The sequence below is a fragment of the Equus quagga genome, chromosome 17, assembly GCF_021613505.1.
Source record: "Equus quagga isolate Etosha38 chromosome 17, UCLA_HA_Equagga_1.0, whole genome shotgun sequence".
Taxonomy (NCBI): domain Eukaryota; kingdom Metazoa; phylum Chordata; class Mammalia; order Perissodactyla; family Equidae; genus Equus; species Equus quagga.
The window spans coordinates 25,456,002-25,466,114 of record NC_060283.1 but is presented as its reverse complement, the minus strand read 5'-3'; positions in this window follow the sequence as shown (position 1 = coordinate 25,466,114).

Sequence of the window (10,113 nt, the reverse complement as noted above, 5' to 3'; positions counted from 1 at the left end):
ATGCAAAATTCAAAGAATAAAGATGCAATTTTTTTCCCCATTCAAATCCTGGACCTGAGTGGAGAGCTCAGTCAAGGAGGCTGGAGCCGCAGCCTGCAGGGGGCCGGGTGGGCGGAGCCCAGGTCCAGGTGGAGGGAGACAAAGCTTTGTCAAATCCCTCTGCCTTTCACTGTCCCCTCTCCGCATCTCCCAGGCTGACCGCTGATGCTCAAGCCCATTCCTCTCCTGTCTTCTCATCCTAGTCTTAGCAGCCTTTGGAAAGGTTTGCTTGCAGAGAAGGCTCATGGGAGAGTCTGCTCTGGTGTCCATTCCCAGAGTTCACATCCCCTGGATCGGCACAGGCTGCCTTGTCCCCAGTGCCGGGGCCAAGGGTGCATGGTGAGATGGGCGGGGCTGGGAAGAGCCAGCCACCTCGCTGCCCGCTGAGCCCATCTTTGCTGACAAGTTCTTGCTATTTGCAGGACTTTCCTGCTCTTGATCTCTTTTCATTCCACTACCCTCCTGTGAGTCCCACCATCTCCATTTTACAGGCGAGGCTCAGAGAGGTGGCGAGTCTGCCCAAGGTCACACAGCCAGGAAATGGAAGTTGCCACTAGGGCCAGCCACTGTCCTTTGCTTGGGACCCCCGCTGCTCAGAGAAGTAGAAAGCAGGTCTCGGGTCCCTACAGTCGTGGCTGGCCGGCTGGGAGGCGGAAATTTGTATTTTGTATCTGGTTTCTTTCTTTCATCCACGCATCCACCCACCTGACAAATGTATACCAGACACTGTGCTAAGTAAGCCCAAGAAATGCAGCACAAGCAGACACACTCTGGCCTCCCTGGAGCTTACAGTGTGGGAGTGGGGCGAAAGATGCTAATCTAATAATGACACAAATAAGTGGCAGCGGTAACAAAGCCAAGAGCTCCGGGGCAGAGACGCGCGGCTGGGAGAGCGTCCGCTGGGCTTTGACAAAGGTGAGCGTGGGCCTTCCAGAAGGGAGACGGGAAGGACCTGCAGGAGACAAGAAGCGGGAGCTGTAGCAAACGAGGGATGGCCGTGCAGAGAGGGGCTGGCTACGCAGACTCTGGGGTCAGGCCGGGATCCAGATTCCTGGGCATCGCTGACCAGCTGCACAAACCTGATAAGCCCCTCACCCTTTGAGCTTTGATTTCCTGAAAATCAGGATTATAATAAGAAGGCCTGCTTCAAGGAGCGTCTTGAAGATTTAATGAGACGAGTGCGTAAGACTCTCAGCTTTGTGCCTGGCCCCACGGACGCTCCGATTCCGCGCTTGAGCTCTTCCCGAGTGTGGACAAACCGGGAAAAGCTCTTTGCGGGAAGGTCTGGCCACCGCCAGAACTGAAGGGGTTTGTGGAAAGCTTGACTGGGTGGCCCAGTGGTGCCTCAACCTCGGGTGTGCGTTAGGACTCGGGGGGCCCAGGGCACACCCCACTCCAATTAAAAACCAGGGTCTCGAGGGCCCGTCCAGGCATCGGCAGGTGTCCCGCGTGGTTCCAGCGTCCAGCCAGGGCCGAGAGCCGCTGTCCCAGAGGGCAGCTTCGTCAGCATCGGAGCAGCCAGGGGGAGTTCCCGGGGCAGGTGGTGATGGGGGCCTCCGAGGATGAGAGGACTTAGATACACAGTGAAGACCCGGGAGGGAACTCCAGATCTGGGGAGGAGGTTGAACAAACCCTCGGAGCCCGGGGTGGAGCATGGCCTTTGGGAAACCGGTGAATAAAGGAGGCTGGACCGGCTGCGAAGGAAGCTCGAGCGGCGGGGGGCTGGGCACCGACCCGGGGTCAGCGGCTGGGGAGGCTTGGGGGCTGAGAGAAGCCTTTGGCCTGGTTGGGTTGGAAACGTAGCTTGCCGGCAGATGGGTTTGGAAAAATTCTCATCTTCGGGGCTTTCTTGGAAGGAGCAGGGGTGTCATCTTACACGTCAGTTTCCATTGCGGGGAGCAGCTGTTTGGAGCGCTGTGTTAAGAAGGATGCTGAGCCTGCATCGAGAGTGGCAATTGGTTAACAATGGTGGCCGAGGGTGTCGGGGCCAGGATGGCAGCACATTTCCCCGGCAATCCGCATCCTGGCCGGGTGGGGCTGCAGGGGGCAGCTAGGGTAGAGAGTAGGAATTGGTCTTCAATTTTCTTCTCTGGTGCTTTCCCAGAAGATGCTTCAAGAAAGAGGACCTTTCCCACCCCTTCCCAATTCAGAAACCAGACCAGAGAAGGGATCTGAGTCTGTACTGGGTAAAGCACAAGGCAGGAAAAAGTATGGTGAGAAAAAGTGGAGGGGTAGCTTAGAGATTTCCAAGATCCCTTCTAGCTCTGGTATTCAGTGGAGAGGAACTCCCCAAAATGCCTTTGAGAGGTCGTGAGATTCCCGTCACTGGAGGCATTCAAGGGAAAAAGCTGAAGACCAGGGGAGTGGATGGCAGAGGGCCCACATCTCAAACAAGGGCTGGTGGAGAGGCTGCTCTGACGGGTTCCCAGCGTGGTGACTGGAGGCTGGAAAATGGCTTGATCCAGAAGGTAGGAGCAAGGACTACGCAGGGCTGGTCTGTGCCTCCGAAGTCCAGAGGCCAGAGGGAGAGGATTGAGAGCCAAGGAGAGCTTGTGGAGCCCATAGCCTGAAAAATGTTGACCACACACCGAGATCGCTTGCCTGGCCGAGGCCGACGACTCGGCGATGACCTCGTGGCCTCTCCGCGTTTCCTTCCTCTGCACCAGCTGTTGCTCTGGAGTTATTTGGGGCCTGGGCTGGTCTCCCAGGGGCCCGCCTCCTGGACCAGAGACTGTAGGCATAAGTCCTCTCTCTCCTCTGCTGTTCCAACAAGCACATCCTGGAGCCGCCGGCTCTGCTGGGGGCAGGAAGTGGGTGGGAGCGATGGGCTGGGCTCTGCGGGAAAAGTCTCTGTGGGTCCCTGCCCATCTCGCCCCTCTGGCCCCAGCCTGGGTCCCCCCAGTGGGACAGCAGGTGGGGAGTGGTCTGGGGAAACTGTGGACCCTGAAATGTGGTGTCAAAGCCGTGGCCCCCTGCGGCCAACAACTTGAAAATCACACAGGCTTCATGGCGATTCTTGGGTCAAATCCTAGCAAGTGACTTCTCCCTCCGTCCCCTCATCTTCTCCTCTGTGGGACGAGGACAATGATCCTGTGGCCAGGCTGAGAGGAGTGACAGCAGGGAATGTGGCTAGGACAGAGCCTGGGGGCTCCTTCCCCCCTCAGGGAATCTCCTTGACCCTCAGTCTCTTCCTTTGTTGAATGTGGAGAATAATCTGTGCAGGGCAGGCCCAGCAAAGAACGACTCAGCATCCCGAGGGGCCGCAGTGCGGGTTCAGGAGCACGGTCTCTGGGTTCCCCATCCTGGACGACCTTGGACTAGTCACTCCGCCTCTCTGTGCCTCCGTTCCTCCCCCGGTTGGTAAGAACGTGTGAGTGAGTACAGGTGAGGCGCTCAGAAGGATGCCCAGTGCCCAGCATGCGGGGGGCTTGTCAGCACCTGGCACATTGCGAGTGCTCAGGAAACCAAGGCGGCTTGATTACTGGAGCTCCAGCTCCCATCGTGAGGAAGGTCCCCTCCTTATACCTCCACAGCCCTGAGGCTTCGGCCTTCGAGGCCCAGGGTCCCAGCAGACTGGCAGCCGTGCTTAGGCCCGTCGGATGGAGTCGACTTGCTGAGGGGGCAGGACCTCCATGCTCCCTCCACCTTCTAGGGGCCTTTTCCTGCCTCCGCTCTTGCCCCGAACACACCCCTTCTGTTCTCTTCTCTCCCCACCCAAGGGCCCATCCTCTAGCTCCCTGATTTGCCTGCCCCCCGCTGGTAGCTGCCCCGCGGGGACCTGGTACAGCTGGCCGATGCTGCGTGGGTGTGCTATGCTTCCCGAGCTGCCGAGAGCACGAGGCTGTCGCTGAGGGGCTGCCATCCTGAGGACCCCTCGGGGGAGCTGTCTGCTCTCCCCAGAGCACAGTCTGATGTGGCAGCCCACTCAGGTGTCAGGGCCCGTGGTGGCCCACCAATGCCCGCCTGCCGCCATGGCTGCGTGTGTCTGCGCTCAGCATTCCTGTGCAAGTGGAAAAAGCAGCTTCAGCATCTCGGTCTGACGCCACTGGTGCTGGAAACGGCAGCTCCGGGGCCTGGGCCTTTCATTGTCCTGGCTGAACCAGCCCGGAGTGCAGAGCCCATTTCCCCCATCCCTGGGGCTCAAAGGCCCAGGACACGCAGGGAGCCCAGAGCTGGACCGATGCTGGGAAGGGGCCCCTTCGGCCTTCTGCCCTCTCAGCAGCGAGCCCGGCCTCGACCTCCCTCCCGCGAGGCAGAAGCCCCTCCTTGCCTCCTTGCACCCAGGAAGCAGCGGGCACCGGGCCAGCCTGAGGGGGCCAGGCTGATCCACTTTCCAGCAAAACTGAACCAGGTGAGGATTTGGGTCTGAACCCAAATTACCTCCTTTCTTAAATAAAACCAGCCTTGAAAACAAAGGGGCAAACTTCCAAACGTGCCCACATGGCGCGCAGCCAAGCCCGGTTGCCATTGGTGCTTGGGGGATGCTGACGATGTTGCCGGTCCTGGCTCAGCACTGCGCTGGGCTCCAGGGCGAAGCCACACGGCCCCATCTGGAGACCATCGCCCAAAGGGGCCCCGGGACCATGGAGGCTCAGGCGCCGCGTCGGGGTACCCGACGCCAGGGTACACAGACACACAGCAACATTGCTGCCGAGAGTGGGACCTCCCACCGCGTGTCTCCTGGCCCCGACATGGACCCCTCTGGTGCTGCTGTTTGGCTGGCTGCCCCATAACGTGCGAGCCTGCTGTTTCTTTCCCTCTCTTCCTCGGGCAGCAGCCCCAGCCGCCTGCCTCAGTCTCCCCCCTGGATCCTGCCCCGCCACGTACCCCTGCTTCCCTCCTCCTCACACCCTCACATCCCCTTGTGTCACCGTCTGTGACTTGACTGTCCCCGCGGGTCCCCCACTGCCACCAACATACCACCCTCCTCCCCCACCAAGAGCCCAGCCAGGTGCAGTCCCCGAAGGGAACCCGGTGACTTCAGATTTCTCCGTCTGGTTTCAAATTCCAAGACGCTCGGCTTTATCAAGAGCTGCGGTGCCCGTGCGCTTCAGCTCCAGCACAAGCCTTTGAGGCCCGGCCTGTAGGGAGATTAAATGGGAGAGTGTGGAGCTGGGGCATGTTCCGCCCCCACAGGCCGAGCCCCCAGCCGCTGTCAGGGCACGGGGGAGGGAGGTGGCCTCGCACTGTGCGCTGCTGGAGAGCGGAGGGGGCGCCGGGATGGGAATTGGGAATCACACAGCATTCTTCAGCCACGAGGGTGTCAAAGCATGTGTGTGTGTGTGTGTGAGTGTGAGGGTGTGCACATGTGTGACCAAGAGGCGAGGGGAACAGCGAGGCCCGTGGCACAGTGCTCGGAGCCCCTCCAGCTCAGCCCCAGCTCCCCTGGGGTCTCCCTCGGCTGCTCTCTGTCGCTGCCGCCCCCGGCCTGGCCTCCGGAGGCCACTGCGGTCAACGCGGGCCCTCTGGCCTGGCCTGATCCCTTTCCCTTCGGCCCCAGCTGAGCAGAGACTGGCTGTGGTTTCCGGAACCGTTCTGCAGGGAGAACAAGGTGAAAGCCCGTTCGTGTCATGCTGGCTCTGCGCCCTGCCGTTGTTTCTTAGCCAGGTTTCTGGCTCCAAGAGACACTGAGGAGGCGGTGAAGACATTGGCACCTCCGGTTCTCCACCCTCAGACCCCACAAGACACCCCGAGGCCCCTCCCAGGCGCACGCGTCCTTCAGGGCTCTCTGAGGACTAACGCTCAGCTGTGTCCATGACATCGGGCAGCGGGCGGGAGCTTCCATGCACTGAATTCTTCCCCCAAGCGGACGCCGCACCCGGAGCGTCATATCCCCGTAACAGTTCGTGACAGAGGCCCAGGAAGGTCAAGTTCCTCATCTGAGGTCGCAGAGCAGGAAGTCGCAGCCCCAGTTCTGGAAGGTACTCTGTGCCGGGTGCAAAGCTAATCCACGTTACACATGTGACGTCACCGGACCCTCCTGAAACAGCAGCAAAGGTTAGGAGCTAAGAGCTGATGATAGTGGCCCCATTTTACAGAAGAGGAAACTGAGGCCAGGGAAGGGACCCACGGCCAGGGAGCGAATGACAGACGCCCTCCCTTCATCCTCCCAGGCTGCCCCAGGAGAGGACGGGCCAGCAGCAGCTCCTAGCCTTCCGGGGACCTCGCTCAGTGCCTCCAGGCAAGTCAAGGCTTCACACGTGTCCAGGTCAATCCGGGCAGGAGGCAGGGTCTCAGCTCCGCCCGCAGCCCCTCGAGCCACGGTTCCTTCTGTGGGATGCGGCTGGAGCAGGAATTTGGGGTGCCGGGGTCCCAGTAAACCCCCCACCCCAGCCCCTGAGTCCTCCTGCCCCGGCACACACCTGGCCGCAGCTCAGCTCCTCGGCCACCTCTGGGGTCACCAGGCAGCCCTCCCTCCTGGTTCTGAGTCCCCAGCCCCGGCCCTCCCACGCCCCACCTGTGTGACCTCAGAGACCTTTACTCACCTCTCTGAGCTTGTTTATCCCCGAAGATGCAACTAATAGTAGGACTCTACCCAAAAAGATGTCATGAGACTTTCTCCCCTCTGCCCCCTTTTCTTTTCATTTTCTGTGTATACTATTTACCTAGTACTTACTTTGTGCCAGGCACTGTTGGAAGCACTTTTATTCCTAACTTAATCCCTATAACAACCCACTGTAATTATCTTATATTATAGATGAAGACTCTGAGGCACAGAGAGGTTAAGTAACTTATCCAAGGTCACACAGCTTTTAAGAGGCAGAGACAGGAATCAAACCCAAGCAGGCTGGCTCCATATTTCCTGCTCTTAACTTCCTACTCTACACGGAGACGATATGCATAAAGCGTTTAAGTATAAATCTCAACAAAAGGGAAATGCTTCATACATGGTAGCTGTGGTTGCCGTGTGACCTTGGGCAGGTCGTTTTACCTCTGTAAGTCTCCATTTTCCTCATCCCTGAAGTGGGACGAGTGATGTTTCGCTGACAGGCTCGTGGTGAGGGTTAGGTAGAGTAATGGGGCCACGTGTCCACCAGGGTCCCAGTGCAGAGCGGGCCGTGGTCCTGGTGGTCCTCCTCTCGGGAAGGGACCCGTGGAGAGGGCTCAGGACCAACTTCAGCTAGACACGTCCGCTGAGCCAGCCAGAGCCTGGGGGCCCCAGGTGACACGACAGGCGTGCAGAACCTGGGTATAGGGGCTCTGGGGCAGGCGGTGGCTTCTGGGGGTCCCGGCAGGGGGCAACTGGGAAGAAGGATGAGAACTTACGGGGCCATCTAACCCTCACAACAACCCTGAGAGAACAAGAGTGTCAGAGAGGGGACGTGACGAGGCCACACTTCTAGGCAGGGGCGGGGTGGGCTTCCCATCCAGGACGACTTTGTGGTTCCCCTCCCCCGCCCCCGCCCTGACTGCCCATCAGCAGGATGAAGGGCACCAGCTCGGGGTTAAGGTCTAGGTCAGGGGTGGCTGCTCCCCATGAGGGAAGAAAGGCGAGTCCCTCCTGAGGAAGTGTCCCAATCAGGCAGGTGCTCCACGGGGCCCCGGCCTGGGGAAGGAGGAGGGGGCGGGCAGGCGGGGTGAACCAGCAGTAGGGGTGCCTTGGTGCTAGGAGGGGTCCGGGGTGTGGGGAAGATGCCCTGGAATCCAGAGATGGGCAGCGGGGGCTCCCCTTGCCTCTGCGCATCCCCCAGAAGACTGAACCCACGTGCGGGTCTGAGAGTAACCAGCCCGGGCCCACAGCTGGGGTGCTGCTGTCTAAGGGGCAGGAGAGCTGCTTCCTGTGCCCCCAGCTGTGCCCTGTGGCAAGCCAGCTCTGGGCTCAGCAGCCTCGCTCCCCACTCCAAAAGCCCCAGGAGGGCCGGGGCGACTCACCCAGAGCCGTCACCCTCCTAGGCAGAGCCGTGTTTTCTGGAGAGACTCTTCACAGCTTTCCCATCCTCCCTGGTGGCCGTGACAGCCGGGCCTGAGGCCAGTGGCCCCGGAGGGAGGTCACTGCAGTGAGATCTGGCCTCAGTGTCTCCACCGGGACCTCAGGACCCACCACCACCTGCCGAGCTGCACCTTCCCTCCAAGGGGGCAGCGGGAGGGGACGGTGATGCTGATCTGCGCCACCCTGCTCCTGCCTGCCGGGGCCATTTGCCCCCATCATACGCTGTCAGATTCAGCCAAGCGGGGCGGGCCCAGGACGCGTGTGTGTGCTGACCACTGTGCGTGTCTGCGTGCTCGGGGCTCCGGGGAGAGGTGTTTCTGAGACCTCCCGGGTGCCTCATCTTCCTCTCTCCCTGGGCCCCGTCTGGATGCGGATTGCTGTGCTCCTCATGGACCAGACTGACATTCACAGCAACCTGGTCTCCATAGCAACCTACCGTGACATTGCAAGGAGCCCAGGACCCTTCGCTGGCAGAGGAAGGATGAAGGTGGGGGAAGGGGGTGCAGAATCAGGGAGGGGGGGGCCTCTGCCTAGAAGCACCGGGGTCTCTGCGAGGGGCACACCCGGGCTTCTCTGAGGTCTGCGCAGAGTCTCCTCTCTCCATCCCTTAGAAATTACCTCCCACTTTCCTCAGCTGGGCAACAAGGATGACAGAGGCCTTTCTTGCAGAGGGATGCTCACGTGCCGGGCAGTTTTGGGGCGCCTTGTGTGGATTTGCTCATTTACCTCAAAACAACCCAATAAATTATTTTCCTCTTAGTACTCCCCCTTTTATAAGCAGAGGAAAATGAAGCTCAGCAAAGGATCTGAACCCAGACAGGCTGGCTCAAGAGCCCGTCTTCACAGCCTCCCAGGCGCCCAGCGGCACCTCTATTTCCAGCCAGGCTGTGGCAAACGGCTCCACGCGGGCTTCCTCTCACTTTGCGCTGACAACGTCTCGCCTCGTGAGAGCAGGAGGCCTTTTTCTTTTTCTGTCCTGGGGCTTGTGCAGTGCCCAGCATGAGCTGCTGGCAGGAGCGTGCTCAGCATGCGGACATATGGAGGGAAGTTGGCTTCCGCTGGGCCAGCCTCAACCATGGGGCATGGGAGCTGAGGGATGAATGCTTCTGTCAGTCTGTCATCTGGCTGACAAGCCCGAGGGTCCTTCAATACACTGCTTGGAAGGTTCCGGCAGCCCCGAGCCCCAGTCACCCACAGCAGTGACCCGATGACATGCTGTCATGTTGGCTTTTCTGCTTCCCTTTTTTCACCCGTCTTGGCGCCTCATTTCTGCTCCCCGGGATCACCTCCAAAATAAGGTCCCTGTGCACACGTCCTTGCGTCAGCTTCTGTTTTGAGGGGACCCGAGGCTGAGATGGCTGGCGCTAGCTCAGCCCTGACAACAGCACCGAAGGGTGGCCTTTGGAGCTGCACACTTGGCGCCACGCAGTGAGAACCCGCTGCAGCAGGATGAGGATGGTGACAGCCTGGGGCGTCCCGAGCATCGCAGTTATTAAGACTATCCCTGGTGGCAGGCTGGGAGGAGGCGCAGGTGGAGGTTATTTGAAAGCTCCGGCATCTGAACGATACAGGGACAATGGCAATTAGGAGGACTGCGGGGTTGGCTCCTTCTGTTAGCTGCTTTGAGAGCCTTGATGAAAGGAAATATCAATCTGAGGTCCACGAGGTGTCAACCCAGGGCATGCCGGGAAGACCCTCATCCTCTGTGGGACTGTTGAAAGAGAAGTCCTCCTCCTCAGCTGAAGGGCACCCTGTACTGAAAATCAGGCTCCACATGGAACCAGAGGGGTGACAGGGCTGCAAAGGGGACTAGGCACAGCCTAGACAGATCTCGTCAGCAAAGTCAGAGCCCTGCTGGGAAGGAGCGGGCCCCTGGGACCTGAGATGGTGAGACTTGGGTGGATGATGGAGACACTGGGGTGGATGACAGAGACACTGGAGTGGATGACGGAGACACTGGAGTGGATGATGGAGACACTGGAGCGGATGACGGGGACACTGGAGTGGATGATAGAGACACTGGGGTGGATGATGGAGACACTGGAGCGGATGACGGGGACACTGGAGTGGATGACAGGGACACTGGGGTGGATGATAGAGACACTGGGGTGGATGATGGAGACACTGGGGTGGATGATGGAGAC